The sequence below is a fragment of the Dipodomys merriami genome, unplaced genomic scaffold, assembly GCF_024711535.1.
Source record: "Dipodomys merriami isolate MVZ:Mamm:240054 unplaced genomic scaffold, mDipMer1.0.p SCAF_128, whole genome shotgun sequence".
NCBI lineage: Eukaryota > Metazoa > Chordata > Mammalia > Rodentia > Heteromyidae > Dipodomys > Dipodomys merriami.
In genome coordinates, this window is record NW_027202582.1 from 286757 (window position 1) to 305789 (window position 19033).

At 39.7% G+C, this 19033-nt stretch overlaps 1 pseudogene; it reads left to right on the forward strand.

Annotated features, from left to right (window-relative positions):
- The first annotated feature begins 1231 nt into the window (after positions 1 to 1231).
- Positions 1232 to 19030, forward strand: LOC138824235 (steroid transmembrane transporter SLC22A24-like; annotated as a pseudogene).
- Positions 19031 to 19033: the final 3 nt, after the last annotated feature.

Consider the following 19033-nt stretch of genomic DNA (forward strand, 5'->3'; position numbering starts at 1 on the left):
GATGAATGCATTCTCTCCCACTTCCTGTGTGACTTTATCGACCTCCCTCCCTTTGACCTCTCCCATACACATCTCAAGTATTAGCTGTCTGGTATTCATTTTGTTAGACTGTGAGTTAGTGGTTCTAAAGCGTTCCACCATTTCCATTCTCGAAAATCTAGTTATGTGTTTGCGTACATGTGCATATGATCCCATATGTTTTCCCTTAATATTTACCAATCAGACCTAGCTTCCATATATGAAAAATAATATGCACCCTTTGTTTCTCTGGACCTGACTTATGTCACTCATCATATTTTTTTCAGGTCTGTTCATTTTGTTGCAAATGATGTAATATCATTCTTCCTTATGCATGAGAAAATTCCACAAGCTATGTATACTACGTTTTCTTGATCCATTCATCCATCGAGGCCATCTGGACTTGTTTCCATATCTTGGCTCTCATGAATAATGCAGCAATGAACATGGTTGTGCATGCTGCTTTCCTGTATCCATATTTGTAATCTTCTGGCTAAAGGCCCAAGAGTAGTATCAAAGGATCATAGGATAATTCTGTTTAATTTTTTTAGGACTCTCCAAACTGTGTTCCAGAGTGGTTACACCAGTTTACATTCCTACTAACAATGTATTAGGGTTCCTTTTCCCCACCTCCATGCCAGCATTTGGTTTTGTCTATGTACTTGATGATGGCCATTCTAACTGGGATGAAATGGAAACTCAGTGTTGTTTTGGTTTGCTAATTTCTCAACAAAAAGAATTGTACCCCGAGATTGTTTTCATGAGCTCTTTTTAATAAAATTCAGTCCTTTCAAAATATTTTCTACCATTTAAGAAATATTAAAAATTATTTAAAAAATTACTGGGCACTGATGGCTCATGTCTGTAATCCTAGCGAATCAGGAAGCTGAGATCACGGTTCAATGCCAGCCTGGGCACAAAAGTCCATGAGACTTTTATCTCTAAGGAGCTACTCAGAAAACTGGAAGTGGCCCAGTAGCTCAAGTGGTAGAGCGCTAGCCTTGAGCTGAAGAGCTCAGGGGCAGCGCCCAGGCCCAGAGTTCAAGCCAACAAAAAAATAAAAAATAAAAACTTAAAGCACTTCACTTTTGAGTCTTATAAATTATGTATTTGTGAAAGACTACATATCAATAGTTGGTCTGTTCTGGTTAACAAACAAACAGGGAACCTGGAGATTAATGTCCACAGGTGAATGTGAAACATTGCTGAGGACACAATTATTTTCCAGAAAGTTAATCTTTAACACATAAAATTAGAGAAAGCCAACCAGTCGAACATTTCTGTGACTTGAAAAATAATCACGAGAGGATACTCATTCTGCCACCTGGCTACAGAAGTGAAAGGAAGTTGGTTCAGGACCAACCTCCCGTCATGTATCCCGTGAAATGGCACTAATTTTCCTTAAGCAGTCTAGATTTTATACTTTTGCCTCCCACTGGAGGTATTTATTTAGCCCCAATGGCCTTTCAGGAAATTCTGAATCAAGTTGGAACCCTGGGAAGATTCCAGATGCTTCAGTTGGCTTTCCTTATCATATGTAATATCTTGGTTTCCACTCACGTTGTCTCGGAGAACTTCACGGCAGCCGTGCCTGAGCACCGCTGCTGGGTGCGCATCCTCGACAATGGCACGCTCTCTGACAATGGCACTGGGCTCCTCAGCCAGGAGGACCTCCTGAGAATCTCCATCCCACTCGACTCCAACCTCAGGCCAGAGAAGTGCCGGCGCTTTGTCCATCCCCAATGGCAGCTCCTCCACCTGAACAGCGACTTCTGGAACCTGAGTGAGGCAGAAACAGCCCTGTGTGGATGGCTGGGTGTATGACCGCAGCTCCTTCGTCTCCACCATCGTGACCAAGGTAGGAAGCTTCATTTTCCAGTTAGGAGTTCAGGATTTGGGTGTTTAGAAATAACACAAATCCTTCCCACACTTTAAGGTGATTCTTCTTTCTTTTAGCCAATACTTTATTAAATCTTTATTAAATATAAGACACATATACAATGAGTCTAATGAATTTGACAATAGATAGTAAATAGACACTATTAATACAGTGCATAAGCAACTCATGTGTTTCATTATGAATGTTAGGCTCAGTCCATGTTACACAAATGTGTTTATACATTAGCAACATCCTGGAGATTGAGCAAATCCACATGCTCAAAATTTTTGTTTAGAAGAAATATCTGGAGGCTCTACTGTGATAGTCAGGATTCAGAAAATGCTTTAATGTCCCCCAATGAATTCAAGAAGGATTAAAGGGGATCATTTCCATAGTAAACCTATTCATTTAAAGGAAGTTTGCCGGAGACAGTTAAGTTTTAACCTAAATGAGAGAAGTCTTGTTAGGTTGAAAAAGGAAATGTGTAGGTCATGTTAGGCAGATTTGCTCAGATTACACTGAGAGACTATAAGCTCTGTTGTGCTCATTTCCTTCTCTTTCAGTGGGACCTGGTGTGTGAATTTCAGTCACTAACTTCAATAAGTAAATTCATATTGATACTTGGGATTTCGTTGGGAAACCTACTATGTGGCCATTTAACAGACAGGTGAGTTTCTGGTTCACAGTACTCTCTGTTAGAGGACATGAAGATCTTACATGAAGCTGGGCACTGATGGTTCATGCCCGTAATCCTAGCTACTCTGAAGGATGAGATATGAGGATGACAATTCAAAGAGAGCCCAGGCAGGAATGTCTGTGAGATTTATCTTCAATAAACTACTTAGAAAAAGCCAGAAGTGGTGCTGTGGCTCAAGTAGTAGTGTGCTAACCTTCAGAAAACAAGCTCAGAGACAGTGCCCAGGCCCTCAGTTCATGAATAAGCCAAAAAAAGGATATCTTAAATGCACACATTTGAGAAGCTTCAACTCAGAGTTAAATTTGTCTGCCAGAAGTTCTTATGTTAAAAAAAATATCAGCCTGCCAAAAAATGTCTTTGAATTTTCAAAGAAACACGTGTCAAAAATTTAGATGAACATGATCAGAAGGACAAAAGGCTTTAGTGCCCACAATGACAAGGAGTAGTCTGCAGAATAAGGCTGGTAAAGTCACAGGCAATATAGAATGCTATATCTTTGCACAATAGGAAACACACACACAAAGACACACACACACAGAGAAAACTATGTGAAAGACAGAGGATCAACATTCCCAAATCTTTGTATCATATTAACCAAATGTTTTCAAAAACAACCAGATCACAATGTATAAAGAAGAAAAACATTCATAAAGAAGCACAGACATCCAACTTCTTAGAGAAACACTGCCAAACAAGTATTTTAAGCATATTCAAAAAGATAAGCTAGAAGATGTATGAAGACATAAAGACATAACAATGTATGAAAAGTAGTAATATCAATACTAAGGGAGGAATTGTAGAGAGGCATATACTAGAATCTGAGATCAAAACTTGAAATGAATAGATTAAAATTGTCACTAGAGAAATTCAGTGGAAGCTGAGACCCAGTATAAGAATCCATGGATAGACATGAAAAAACAAAGCAGTAGAAATGATCAAGCAGTTAATGTCCAGTGCTGGGGTCTCACACCTGTAATCCTAGCTACTCAGGAGGCTGAGATCTGAGGATCATGGTTCAAAGCCAGCCTGGGCAGGAAAGTCCATGAGACTTATCTTCCGTAAACTATTCAGAAAAAGCCAAAGTGGTATTGTGTGGTTCAAGTGGTAGAGCACTAGCCTTGAGAAAAAGGATCTCAGGGACAGTATACAGGCCCTAATTTCAAAACCCAGGACTGACCAAAAAAAAGGAAAAGAAAAGAAGGCTAATCCACGAGAGAAGTTTGAAGGTGGCTAGCACACAAAGGACTCATGTATAGCATGAGGCTGACCTACATATATGTTATGATAGTCTCAGAAGAAAAGAGAAATGGATAGAGATTTGAAGAAAATGCGCCCTATCAGTGGGAAACCACAAATAAATCCAAAAAGGCTCAATAAATTCTAAGTAGATAATGTCTATATCCTACACTGAGATATATCATAAGCAAAAAAATATTAGAAATTAAACGTAGAATCTTGAATGAGGAAAAATGCTTACATAATAAATTGTTGGCTGAATTTCCTTATCACCTAACATAGCATTCCAGCATCCTCCTCTCAAGAAGGGGTTCTTGTAGTGTTTTCCCTATGCTATTCTAAATTAATGTGTAGTTTCTCAAGTATAGCTTGCTTGCTTTCTTTCTTTTTTATGACAGTACTGGGATTTGAGTTCAGGGCCTTAATGCTATCCCTGAGCATTATTTTTGCTCAAGGGTTAGTGCTCTACTCTTGAGTCACACCTCCATTTCTGGCTTTTTATGGATCAGTAGAGATATGCTCATGGACCTTCCTGGCTAGATAGGCTTTGAACTGTGATTCTCAGATCTCAGCCTCTTGAGCAGCCATAAGTGTAGGTATAAGTCATCAACATGCGAATCTATACATATTTGCATTTTGACTGAAACTGTTCTGTGACTTCCTATAAGTCTATGAAAGTCAGAACTCCATTTTCCTTTCTTTTTTTCTACAGACTTTCCCTGTTATATTTCTTCATTCCTCATCTTGTTTAGTGTTTTCCTCTGTAGATTTTCTGAGCATTCTTTGTTCTGCACTGAGACTTTCTTCCTTCCTGTTCTTGAAAGTGGCATGTTGTTCACGACCAAGAAATCCAAATTCAGCAGAGGATGATTCTGATGCCACTCATGAGAAAAATTCCCATGTGTTGTTTCCCCAGTGTTCCCATTGCTGGTCAGGAAATGTACAGTTCTAGAGTTCCACATCTAATTTTGATACTTTATTGTGTAGACAATATGCTAGGCTAAGTCCATGTATTTAAGTACCTGTATTAAATGTATTAGAAGTTCCAGTATTAAAACTTATCTCCTATGGTGTAAATACGTAGTTAAACTACTGTTTACCAATGGGATAAGCGCCTTTGATATACACAGGTCAGGTTTACATATATGAAGATCTGTGTGGGTTTTTTTTTTCCAATTTTGTTCAGCCTCCTCTATTTTACCTGCCAGTACTATTTGTTCTGTTTCTGAAGTCACACAAAGAAATGAGTGAGGAGAGTACAATTCAGATTTGAGCAAGAATAAAAATAAACTTCTTGAGTCTCTCATCCCAGGATCCCTTAAGAAAGAGGAAGAAACTTCAAACCTGTGTATAGAGCCCCACTTTGGAAAAGCCTCTGGGAATGGATCAGGCATCAGCCATTCCTAAGGGTTTTAACACTCATCAGAATCCTCTCCCTCTGTGGTCTACATGACCTCAAGCTCTAAGTGCTGCAGAACCACACTCCCCTACACCTAGGAGACCACACCTTTCTACTGTCTCCATCCCTCTATGGTCCTATGGAACCAGGCCCTCTATGTCTTAAGAGACTCTTCCCCTTCTCCTTCCCACAGAGCCACGCCCCTATGTCTTACAAGGCTTCTTCCCTCTACATCCTATATGACTACTCCCTTTCACCTTCTATGGAACTCCCACCCCCCACATCCTCACCAGACTCCCTGCTTGAGCATCTGGTTCCATTGGGGTGCCACCGGTCACGCTCCAGCCAGGACACACTCTTGAGATGTCTCCTTCTCTCAAGCCAAAATGTCTTATAGGGTAGAAAATTGGTCTTAATGGCTCAGTCTTTTGGGTTGTGCCTTCTAAAGTGGAACACAGGCTGGATCCCAGGGACCCCCCACCCCTCTAGGTTCCCTCTCAAAGGCTAGCAATTTGGGGTTGGAAACCAGATCTAAAATCAAAAGAAAAGTGTCTGCCTAGAAATTTGGTCTCAGTATCAACTGGACAATATCAAAACAAACAAACAAACAAAAATCTATACTTCTTAGAAATTTGGCTTAAGTACCAATTGAATGAATGCAATCACTGACCCAATAGGTGCCAGGGACTCATGCCTGTAATGCTAGCTACTGAGGAGGCTGTGATCTGAGGATCATGATTCAAATCTAGCCCAGGCAGGAAAGGCCAGGAGACACTTATCTCCAGTAAACTACTCAGAAAAATCCAAGTGGCACTGTGCCTCAAAGTGGTAGAGTACTAGCCTTGAGCAAAAGAAGCTCAGGGACAGCTCAAAGACCCTGAATTCAAGCCCCAAGGCCAGCAAAAAAAAAAAAAAGAAGGGTATAAACAGTGCCAGCTGAAGGTTGTGTCAAATACAATTAGCCAGGTCTCCCAGGATTATCTCTCCTAAGCCAGCAAAACACAACAAAGAGCCATCCCCATGGCTTGGAGAATTGTGGTTCATAGCTAGGCAGGCAAGAAGGTCCATGACATACATCTCCAATTAACCAACAAAAAGTTAGATGTGACTCAAGTAGCTTAGCATTAGCCTTGAACAACAACAAAGCCATTGCTGTTGGTTATTTCTGATTACTTGTAGTGTTAAGAAACTTTGTGTTTCTTTGTGCAACAGCTGTTCCAGTTCCCACCATCTAAGCTTTGTCTTTTCCTCAGGTTTGGAAGGAGGCTAATTATGATCATCTGTGTGCTGAATTTGGCCATTGCTGACACATGCGCAGCCTTTGCTCCCACCTTCCTCCTTTACTCTGTCCTGCGCTTTCTGGCTGGTATATCCATCACAGTCATCCTAACAAACAGTATGGTGCTCGGTAAGTACGTCTTCCCACAATGTGCATTTTCCTCACCTTGAATGTGAACTTAATACTCTACTTTGGTTTGAGATGAAAATTCACTGGTGCTGTCTTTCAGGTGTGGAATGGACAGGACGCAAATTCCAAGCCATAACGGTGCTCTTATTATTATAATCAACTGGCTTAGGACAAGTATTGTTGGGAGGCCTGGCTTATTTTGTTCGAAATTGGCAGATCCTTCAGCTTGTGCTGTCTATACCTGTCTTCTTCTTACTTCCATTCACAAGGTATGAGCGTTCTTTTTGAAGAGATCTTTTATGAAGGACATAAAAAATTCATTTGGATTCTTGATCAACTTCTGATATGGTGCTCTCCTTATTCATAGCAATGTGTGACTTGAGCAACGGGACAAAAAGTGTTGTTAGGTAAAATTGAGGAAATTGAATTATGTTTGAAGTTACTATGTCAGCAAATTGCTACAGATGCAGTCATATTAAAAATTATTTATGAGATGAAATTCCTGTTTAAAGGAGGGTTCTAGGACTAAGATTGAGGCTTAGTTGTAGAGTGCTTGCCTAGCATTTATAAGGCCCTGGGTTAAATTCTTCAATAACACATAAACAAAAAAAATTTAAAAAATAAACACAGGAGGGTTCTGTACTAGATAAAATATATCTCACAATATTCAAATTAGAGATTAAAACATTTTAGTGTAAGCACATACAAAATTCAGTATCGTTATAAAAAATAGTATAGACTATTTGAATTTCAAATGTGAATGTGTTTACTCTAATTACTAGAATAAGCAACTGTATGACCCAAAAGTGGCTATGAATCGTCTCCTGAATGTTACAGATTTTCTTGGCTGTCCTTGCCAATACACTTAATTGGTAACATGGTAATAAAACTTTTGCAAATGTATTTTCCTTCATGAGGAAAACATTTGAGGATGGTATTTCTTTGTCTATGGTTTGCATTTGTATGTACGGTTGGGGAAAAAAACAGGATGGTTATTGTCTTTGGAGGTGATATTAGGTGACAGAATTGAGACACAAATGTCCCTCTAGTGCTGTTCAATTATGGAGCAATATGGATTCCTCAGTTGAAAACCATAGGCAGAATGGACAACTTACATCCTTTGTTTTTGGATCCTTTCCCTTTCCTCTCCTTAAAGAGATTTGAGAGAGTTAAAAAGGGCTATGGTGTTAGTTCAGGACAGAAAGCCTCTTGAGTTAGGAGTGATCCTCAGAAGTGACTGTAGATTTCATTAATACTGTGAGCAAAATCCAGATAAAAAGCATGTGTCCTTTAGCAAACTCATCCATTGTGACATTTGTCCTCCACAAATCTTTGTAATTCTGTGCCCTCATTAAACTAAGGCCGGTTTATCTTGCTGGTGTTCCAAAAGTTACCACAGCCATGAGGATCAGAACTGGCTCCCATCTGAATGAGACACTTAGTAAAAATTAATAATAATTAATTGGGGTATCCGTATTCAGGGAAATATGAGTGTCCCTCATACACCAGCTCTGTGAGCTGGGTAGTCAGTTTTCACAGAATTCAGCGTGGAGTCAGCATGACTCCAGGCCTACATTCCCGGAAGCCCAGAGTATCATGTGCAGAGGTCATTTCCTGTTTCCCGAGGTATGATGCCACATGACGCATGATGCTAGTTTTTGGTCCTCCTGAATAAATGGAAGGGATGAGAATGAAGGAGAAAGGAATCTGAAGGTTGAAGGGGGAGTGAAAGTGAGCGTGTGAGAGTTGACTACATTTCCATCATCGTCTTTGGTCAGGTGTCTGGCAGAGTCTGCTCGGTGGCTGATTAGCACCAACAAACCCCAGGAAGCCTTAAAGGAGCTGTGGAGAGCTGCGCGCATAAATGGAATGAAGAATTATAGAGACAAGCTAACTGTGGAGGTGAGTGAGATGGCTGTTGGTTATAAGACACAGGGAAGACACAGCCCAACATGTGTACTCCTTAGTGACAAAGAGGAACTGTGCTAAAAGCGTTGGACATGTATATTCTTTTTCCTTTCTTTTTTTTTTGTCTTTTCTTTTTTGGTACTGGGGATCGAACCCAGGACGTTGCACTTCTTAGGCAAGCGCTTTGCCACTGAGCTACATCCCAGTCCCAACATGTATATTCTTATTTGAAAGAAGTTAAAAGCACTCTGACTCTTGATTCCTTTCTCCTGAATGTAATTTATGAAACACCCACCACAGAATTTTATTGTTACATTTATTTAATTCAGTTAAAATGTTTCGAGTTAAATGCAGTTGTATATGGGATGCTTCCTTGAGCTATTTTCCTACCTGCCCCTGATGTCCTCTGAACAACTTCACCCTCCAACATAATTCAATGTTTAATTGAAAGATAACCTTGTTTGTTTTTTAATTATTACAATGTAATAATATATATGTATACATTTGGCCTTTGTATTCTGAATAAATATACATGTATTGATTATCGAATCATTCAAAGCTGCTAATTGGCCCCCAGCTAATTGACCAGCAGTGCTGCTGTGTCTCAAAGTGGTAGAACACTAGCTTTGAGAGAAAATGCTCAGGGGCAGTGTACCTTATTTTTTGAAAAAAGCCACAGAGAATCTTTGAGAACAGAATGGGAAAAAGGTCTTGGCAGAAAGGGGACGCAAAAGGAGGAATCAGAAGAAAAAGTACAAGAGTTATTTAAAACTGGGCTAAATAAACAGTAATATGGACAGAGGTCCTGAAATCTGCATAGCAAACACACACTTAGAAAATTCTCTCATCTCGAGGCTGGGAAGATGGCTCAGTGGTAGAGCGCTTGCCTTTCATGCCTGAGGCCCTGGGTTGGATTCCTCAGCACCACATAAGTAATATGAAAAAAAAAAAAAAGACAACCGGACCCACCAAAAAAGAAAATTCTCTCACCTCCCAGGCATTTGGTCACAACCCAATGTCAGAGAGCCATTGTATAAGACCTTGTGTGGACATCTCAACCCCCCCCCGCCCCCCCATCATTTGGTGTGAGAGAACACAGCAAGGATTGTAGGGGGGGGGCTGTTGTTTATTTGTGTGCTGACTGGGAAATCTAACATAGCTGCACAGGAAAGCCAGAGAGGCGGGGAGCTCTGCGGGATTGGAAGCTAGTCAAAGTTGTACTGGGTGGTACAAATTGCTTCCCATCTGGGCAGTGGGCTGGGAGGAGGACACACTGCAGGCTAGAGCTCATCCCATGGGGCATTCTGCATCTCTGGTGTACAGCTCAGTTTCCCTATAACCACACATTCTGATTATGCATTGTTTGCTAAGTTTTATTATTCCTTTGTTTTTCATTGTCAATTTATTCTTATTGGATTTGTCTCTCTACTTACATTTCTTTCTTCTAAGTACATTTCCCACATCAGTGGCTTTTTTTTTTCTCAATTGTGGGGCTCGAAATCAGGACCTGAATGCTATCCCTGAGTTCTTCTGCTCAAGTTTAGTACTGCACCACTTTAAACCACAGGTACACTTGGAGTGTTCTGATGGTTAATTGGAGATAAATGTCTTACCAACTATCCTTCCAGGGCAGGCTTGATTTTGAGATCTCAGCTTCCTGAGTAGCTACAATGACAGACCTAGCCCAACATCACCTGGTTATCTGTTGCTGTTTTTATTTCTCAGTATTTCTTACACTACTGAGTACTGTAATTCCTCCTAATTTCCTTCCTTTCCTACCCTTATTTGGTATATTTGTAGTCTCAATGTCTTTGCATTTTTCCCCCTTAATTACTTAACATTGTGTTTCCCTATTGGATATATCTGTCACTTGTAGTTGTTAAGCAGATAATTCTCTTGCCTCTCACTAGAATTGGGTCCTTTACCACTTGGGGCAAATGCGCAGCTACTCAGCTACACCCCTAGTCCAGTAGTAAAAAATTATACCTGAAACCTGCTATCACTCCCTGCCCAGTCATTGGAAATATGTCAACTGAAAAACTTAGTGGATACAAAAATTTCCAATCTAATATGGACAAAAATGCACATCACAAAGTAGAAAAAAATTGGAAATATGAAAAATTGTCAACATGAAGCCTCCAAAAGTCAACCAACTCACAAATAAACATCTGAATGAATCAAAAGAGAACATGAATAAATAATTCCATGAAAGAAGGAAAACAAATCATCTACAAAATGAATGTAATAAAGTAATAATTCTGAAACAGCTTCAAATTTGTCTTATGAAGACAAATAAGAAACCCATTTAAGAGCCTCCATACAAATTGGATCAGAAGAATACAGATTTCCAGGTCTTGTAGATAAGTTGGTACCTTCGGGTCATTGGACAACAATAAAGAAGAACACACAACATACAAGAACTCCATTTAAAGGCCAAACAACAAATGAGCATATAACAAGGAGAAGATGTGCAAGTTGAAACCATAGAACACATTTAATAAAACAATACCAAGACATTCTACCAGTTTTGGGTAGGATGGTTATCAATGGGGAAAGGGCTTTTAGGACACCAAACAGACATGACAAGAAAAGAACTTCCCATATCATAGTGTAATTAAAGGTGTTACATAAACAAAACAAGGAAAAAATATTGAGGGCTTCAAGAAAAGAAATGTCAAAGCCAGGCGCCAGTGGCTCATGACTGTAATCCTAGCTACTGAGGAGACTGAGATTGGAGGGTCACAGTTCAAAGCCAGCCCAGGTAGGAAAGTCCATGAGACTCTTATCTCTAGTAAACCACTCTGAAAACCAGAAGTGGCACTGTAGCTCAAGTACCAGAGCACTCGCCTTGAGCTGAAGAGCTGAGGGACAGCATACAGGTCCAGAGTTTGAGCCCCACAACCAACAAAAAAGAAAGAAAGAAAGAAAGAAAAAGAAATATCAAGTCATTATATAAATGAAGTTCACACTTATGAATGCCTTCAGTAAAAATTCAGGGAAATCAGGAATAATCTGTTGAGGAAACTCAATGTCTTGGGAAAACAAGAACAGACCAGTTCCAAAATTAGTAGAAATATAGAAAGAATCATGATCAGAGATAAAATTAATGAAATGGAAGCAATAAATATATGAAGGGACAGATGAAATACAGTTTTGGTTCTTTGACAGAATAAATGTAATGGACAGACTCTTGACAAAACTGAGCACCAAAAAAATGAGAAACACATTAAAAAATTGGAGACAAAAATGCTGTGGCTCATGCCTCTAATCCTAGCTACTCAGGAGGCTGAGATCTGAGCATCACGGTTCAAAGCCAGCCTGGGCAGGAAAAACCATGAGACTCTTTTATCTCCAATAAACCGCCAGAAAACCGGGCTCAAGCAGTAGAGTGCTAGCCTTGAGCTGAAGAGTTGAGGGACAGTGCCCATGCCCAGAGCTCAAGTTCCATGACCAACAACAACAACAACAACTAATCAACCTAAATGGATCAATAATGTGCAAGAATTATCAAAGAGTTAGAAAAAAACTCCCAACAAATTAAAGCCCAAGTGAATAGAGTCACTATTTCATTGTATGCACTCATTAAAAAACTAACATCAATATTCCCCAAACTATTCCATAAAATACAAATTATTACCTTCAAGTTTATTTTACATATTTTATATTGCTCTGATTCAAATAGATAAGGGCATAAAACAAAAGAAATACTACAAGGAAATTTCCATGATGAGTATAGATGAAAACTTGTCAATAAAATTCTTGTAGCTAGGTACCAGTGGCCCATGACTGTCATCCTAGCCAATCAGGAGGCTGAGATCTGAGGCCTGAGGTTCAAGCCATCCCAGGCAGGAAAGCTGTGAGACTCTTATCTCTAATTAACCACCAAATAGTCAGGGTTCAAATGGTAGAGCCCTAGCCTTGAGCAAAAATGCTGAAGGGTAGTACCCCTGAGTTCAAGCCTTAGTACTGGCACACAAAAAAATTCTTGCAAACCAAATTGAGAAACAATTTACAACATGATAAATTATCATCAAATAGGCTTCATTTCAAAATGTAAGAATGGCTAGATAAATTTGAATTGATAAATATAATAAAGGGCATAATCAAATGCATTGTAACATAGATATCTCCACTTGGGAAAAAAGCCTCTGACAAAATCTAATATCCTTTTCTGAAAGAATCCCCAAAAAGAGTAGAAATATAGTTTCCCCTTCAATATACTAAAAGCAATGCATGATAAACCTATAATCAATAAAATCAAATCCTCTAAAACCAGGAATGAAATAATGATGACCTCTAGGCATTGATGGCTCACACCTGTAATCCTAACTAGCTACTCAGGAGACTAAGATCTGAAGATCCAGGTTCAAAGCCAGCCCAGGCAAGAAAGTCCATGAGACTTCCTTCCAATTAACCACCAGAAAACCAGAAGAGGTGCTATAGCTCAAAATGGTAGAGTGCTATCCTTGAGGAAAAAAAGCTCAGACACAGCACTCAGGCCTTGAGTTCAAGTCACAGGACAGGTGTACACACACACACACACACACACACACACACACACACACACACATAAACAAAACAAAAAGATGCTGGACATCAATGGCTCATCCCTTTAATCTTAGTTACTCAGGAAACTAAGATCTATGGATTGTGATTCAAAACCAGCCTAGTCTATGAGACTTTTTATCTACAAGTAATCATCAAAATGCCAGAAGTGGAGCTGTAACGTAAGTGGTAGAGCACTAGCTGTGAACAAACAAGCTCAAGAACAACACCCAGGCTTTTATTTCAAGCTTTAGGACTCTATATATCTCTCTGTCTCTCTGTCTCTCTGTCTCTGTCTGTCTCTCTCTCTCACACACACACACACACACATAGTACATTAAAGATGTTCATGTAAACCCTTAAATTTGAAACTACTAGAGGAAAACATAAAGAACCTGCTTTAAGATAAATTACAATTCAAATATAATTTCAGACAATTACAATGCAAACAATGGTCTTTTCTTTTAATTAGTTGAAATCTATCATCTGAAATACTTTAATATCTCAATTTTTAATTGAGTAAACAATACAAAATAACCCCAGCATACCTTGATATATTATTCTGATATTGGATGTGTTTGAAGGCCGGACTCATTCTCTGGAGCCAACATATGGCCCAGGTTTAAGGTATCCTTGGAGCCCATTCTCAAAATAATAATAATAATAATGGCAGTCGAGGACTTTCACGCCCAGATGTGGAAGATACCACCACAATTCCTCCCTAATGAATTATGGCCCAATACTTTGTTGAAGAGGCTGTTGGGCTACAAACTAGAAGTGTTTGGTGGTGGTAGGGTTAGAACTCAGTGCTTCATGCTTCTTTGGCATACTCTCTTCTTCTGTCTACCACTTGGGCTACCCTCCAACCTGGCTTTTTCCGGATTGTCTTCAAGATTCAGTCTCATGGGCTTTTCTTCCTAAGATGCCCAGAAATTATGATCCTGTAAATAAATCTATGACTCCTAAGTAACTAGTATTACTATGCCCAGCTCAAGAAGTCATTCCTGATAGTGTAAAAATCTAATTTAGGATAGTATCTTTTCTTTACAGTGCCTCATCAGATATTCTCTCCATGATTTAACTGTTTTATTTGTAGAGGTGGGATGGCAATGTAGCTAATATTTTGTAGCAAGCATTAACTAATAAGAGCCCTGAGCACTACTAGAAATAGTACTGATATACACTCACATCTTCAATAATACCCCTCAGAAAATTATTCTTTTTTCCCCAAACTGAAAGATATAAGGATTTCTACAACAGGCTACAGTAGAAAATCAAGTTTATTTTTCACATCCTCATACTTATCAAGTGTATATTGAACACTGGACTATAAAGTTTCATTCTTCATTTTTTTCTCTAACATACTCTTCTTTTCCTTATCTTTTCTTTTCTTTTTTTTTCCTTTTCTTTTCTTTTTTTCTTTTGTGAGTCATGGGGCTTGAACTCTGGGCCTGGGTGCTGTTCCTCAGCTCTTCAGCTCAAGGTTAGTGCTCTAACTCTTGAGCCAGTTCTGGTTTTCTGGTGGTTTATTGGAGATAAGAATGTTTATTGGAGATAAGTGTTTCCTGCCTGGATTGGCTTTAAACCATGATGCTCAAATTTCAGCCTCCTTCTGTCTCCTGCTTAGTTTTTCCTCACTGGAGAAGTTCCCTGAGCTTCCTTTACCCTCTGTGTTACCCTTCTTGCCACTTTTATGCCTGACATTTCTCTGTGTGTGTGTGTGGATGTGTGTGTGTGTGTGTGTGTGTGCGCGCGCGCGCATGCGGGCGCATGCACACACGTGCACGCACTTTTCTTTCCTGACCTAGAAAGCAGAGCCTGGAAACTGTACTGAATTATTTTTCACTTAAGGGCCATGAACTCAGGCCTTGAGCTCTGTCCTTGGGCTGTTTTACTCAAGGCTAGCTCTCCACTGCTTTCAGCCACAGCTCCACAGCTCCACTTCCACTTTTTGAATGCTTAATTGGAGATAAGAGTCTCACAGAGACTTTCCTTAGATCTCAGTCTCCTTAGGAGCTAGGATTACAGATGTGAGCCATGATTTTCCATCTGCCATTTATTTTTTGATGTCTACATTTTCCCACTGCACAGAAAGACTTTGCATTGAATTTGTCCTTTGTGAGAGCCTGGTGCTCCCTCTAATGCCCACCAGTTTCTGACAACTGAAGAGTTTCTTGTTCTTGTTGTTGAAGGTGGTGAGAGCCACCATGAAGGAGGAGCTAGAAGTGGCAAAGAAAAAAGCTTCTCTGCGCGACCTGCTCCATGCTCCCACCCTGCGTAAGCGGATCTGTCTCTTGGCCTTTGTGAGGTAGGCTTCGCCCCATTACCATTTCAAGAGGCATGATTTGTATTTCTCCTGTTCAATGGCTCAGTCTTTGGGAGTGGTCCATTTAGAGATAAAAGGCAGGGGCAACATGCCCACAATTGCTATGGCTAGGTGTACCCAAAGGTTTTTTAGACACCAATATAAAACTAATTAAGTTTATCATGATTATATAACCATGATGACATATTATGTTCATGTTTATGTTTATCATATGACATGCTATGCTTGTCACCAGAAATTGATGCTGAGAAATTTAATCACAACTAGATTTTGATTCTGAGTTTTTCTGTTGCTTAGTTTCCATTACTCCAGGTAAATTTTTGAACAGGTAAGTGAATATATACAGATATATAGAGATATAGATATTTTAACAAATATTTATATATATAAGCTTAAGCCATTCACTTAGAACAATATAAAGGAAAAATATCCATCTGTTCCCAATACTGCCTTTTGCTCTCCAAAACGGTTAACAACAATGAAGGGCTCTATCAGCATACACCTACTTTATGATGATTTAAAAAAAATATTCACTAGTAGCTGGGCATGAGCAACTCAGCATCCTAACAACGCAGAAGGCTGAGATCACAGTTCAAAGCCAACCTGGGCACGTTCTTATCTCCAATTAGCCAAAAAGCCAGAAGTAGAGCTGTGGCTGAAGTGTCAAAGCTCCAGCCTTCAGAGAGGAAAGAAAAGGAAAACCCAAGAATATTGCCCAGTTCCTGAGTTCAAGCTCCCAAACTAGAAAATAATAATAACAATAATTATAAGCATTATTATATTTATAAAAATGATAACCACTTGCAAGGAAATGCTTTGATAAAAAATTATACCTTCATTGGTTTTCAAAAACTATCTACACTAATGTTGCTGTAACCAATAGGACATAGTCTGTAAAATTGATAGGTTTTACTCTCTGTTCACTACAGATTTTTAATAAACTTGCAGACTTATGGCTTAATACTCCACCTCCAGAACTTGGGAAGTAATACTTTTCTGCTGATGATCCTCTTTGGTGCCCAGAGCATCCCAACTAATTGTATAACACTTATTGCACTGAATCACCTGGGCCGTCGAATAAGTCAATTTCTTTTCATGTCCTCTTTTCATGTCCTTTATGGGGACCTTCATTCTGGCTACTGCGTTGGTGCCTCAAGGTAAGGAAAACACACAGAGTAGAAAAGAAATATCTAACCAATTTTCTCAAGGGTTCATAGATGATGTATTTCTGTAATTGTAAAAATAGAGTTCCAACAATTCCCAGCGACCAATCTAGGCATTTAGCTGACATTCTGACATTCAACAGCAGGGAGAGATTTCCTTCATTACAGTTGATATGTATGTAGGTACATCTGACATTTCTGCCAGCTTTCCTCTAGGCCAGCAATAGACATATTAGGTCTACATCTTGTATTTTGGTCCTACTAAGACCACACTACACTGTCCCTTTCTCTGTCCAGCTCTGTCTTCTTACTTGCTCTTCAATGACAATTCATATTTCCTAAACTCTGTTTATCCACTTATGAATATCATCACAGGGCATCATTTATGTAAATTCAGTTTCGAGAATTATCTCCTGAGAAAGTAGATACTACTTGTCTTCAAATAAAGAAGAAATACAAGTCACTGTTATGGATCACCTCAGACTACCTTAGAGTCAATTTTACAAAATCAAGTGGACATATGTAATGAGAAAGAAAAGTGCAGGTGGTCACCATGTTTTTCTGAACTCAAGAATAGTAGTGTGTTTTGTAACATCCCAAACTGATAGGCTCAGATCCCCTTACATGTCAGCCTGGACTTCAGTGTGCTGCTTTGCCTCATTAATGACTCCAATGTCTCATGCTCTCCTTTTGTGGAGAAAACTATGAAATTTCCATCCATTGTTTCTAAACTCTGAAATTCTTACTAAAAGAAGCCTTTACTCAAGATTCTTGACACATCATCATAGATCTAGCTACTCTCCAGGCTTTCCATCCATGTAGGACTTGCACAGTACTAACCTCATGTTGTGGGCACATGGGTCATGGCTGTAAACTCCTTGAGGGCCAAGATAGATCCTGCACACACCCTCAGCAGTTTCTCACATGACAGTTCAACATTATTCTAAGGACAGAGGAGACACTGGACAGAAAAGAGAAAAGTGAACTCTGTTTCAATTCCTTAACCTCTGTCCCTCTTTAGCAAATGTCAGAGATACAAGGAGACTGAGTCTAATCATTCATAATCAGTGATCCATCCTAAACCAAACTGTGTAGAGAAGACACATTTCTCACTTGTTATCCACTGCAGGAACTCTGCCTCTGTTTAGTTCCTCTGTGATACACTTTAACCCTGTACACAATTCCAGACATCTCCCCCCCTCCTGCATAATCCTCTGCCCAGTGTCTGTGTTACCTAGGTAACTGGAATACTTGGTAGTATCTGACCTCTGAGGTCACATCCTGGGCTGCCGAGGTCATGCTTCCTTTTAGAATGTGAGTGAGACCCAGGCCTTGAGTTCTCATCCAAATCCAGTGTTTCTACACCTTTCCCACTCCTGGCCACATCTTCCCCTGACCCCCAGTCCCCTGGCCTAGATAAGTCCTGGCCCTGTGGTGGCAGGCCCCTTTTCAGCCCTGTGCTTCTCCACCATGCACGTGGGGCAGGCAATTTGGAATAAATAACTTCTCTTCCTGCCTGGATTCCACAGTGGTGGCATCATTCATTGGGGGCCTACTTTATTTTACCTTACAGTTATACTGCTTCAGAGCTTTGGGGAGGTTGTACCTCATAACAGAAGGGTGTCCTGGAGAAAACCTGTTGAAGTCATTGTGTGCAGGAAGGCTAGAAGGAAAAAGGGCCGGGAGATGGAAAGAGAGAGAGTTGGAGGGAAATAAAAAGAAAGAGAGATTGCAAGGCAAAGAGAAAGGGGATATACAAAGAAAGAAAGAAGGAAGGAAGGAAAGAAAGAAAGAAGGAAAGAAAGAAAGAAAGAAAGAAAGAAAGAAAGAAAGAAAGAAAGAAAGAAAGAAAGAAAGAAAGAAAGAAAGAAAGAAGTAGGAGGGAGAGAGAGGAAGGGAGACCGCAAAGGAAAGAAGGAAGGGAGGGTGGGGAGAGGCAGTGAGAGTTGGAGGGAAGTAAAAAGAAGGGGAGATTAAAAGGCAGAGAGAAGGGATATACAAAGAAAGAATAAAGAGAGGGAGGTAGAGAAAAAGGAAGGGAGAAAGACAGTGCAAAAGAAGGAAGAGAGGGAAAGAAATGAAAGAAAAGGAAGGAAGGTAAATCTGGATGTACAAAAATGTAAACCTCCTTTTATAATTAATATAAAGAAATGCAAAATTAAAAAGTTTTCATGTCTATGTTCATCAGAAGTGTTGATCTTTTTGTGTTCTGATCTTATACAGTTTTGCTATCAGAATAATAAGTCACATAATGGGCCGGTAGCTTATTCCCTTCCTGTTTTATGAAAGGGACATATCTATTAGCTCTTTAGAGGCTAGTATAAATCTGCAGTCAACCTGTCTAAAAAATTACTATTGGTTCCTGTTAAGAATGAAATTGAAGGCCGGGCGCTGGTGGCTCACGCCTGTAATCCTAGCTACTCAGGAGGCTGAGATCTGAGGATCGAGGTTCAA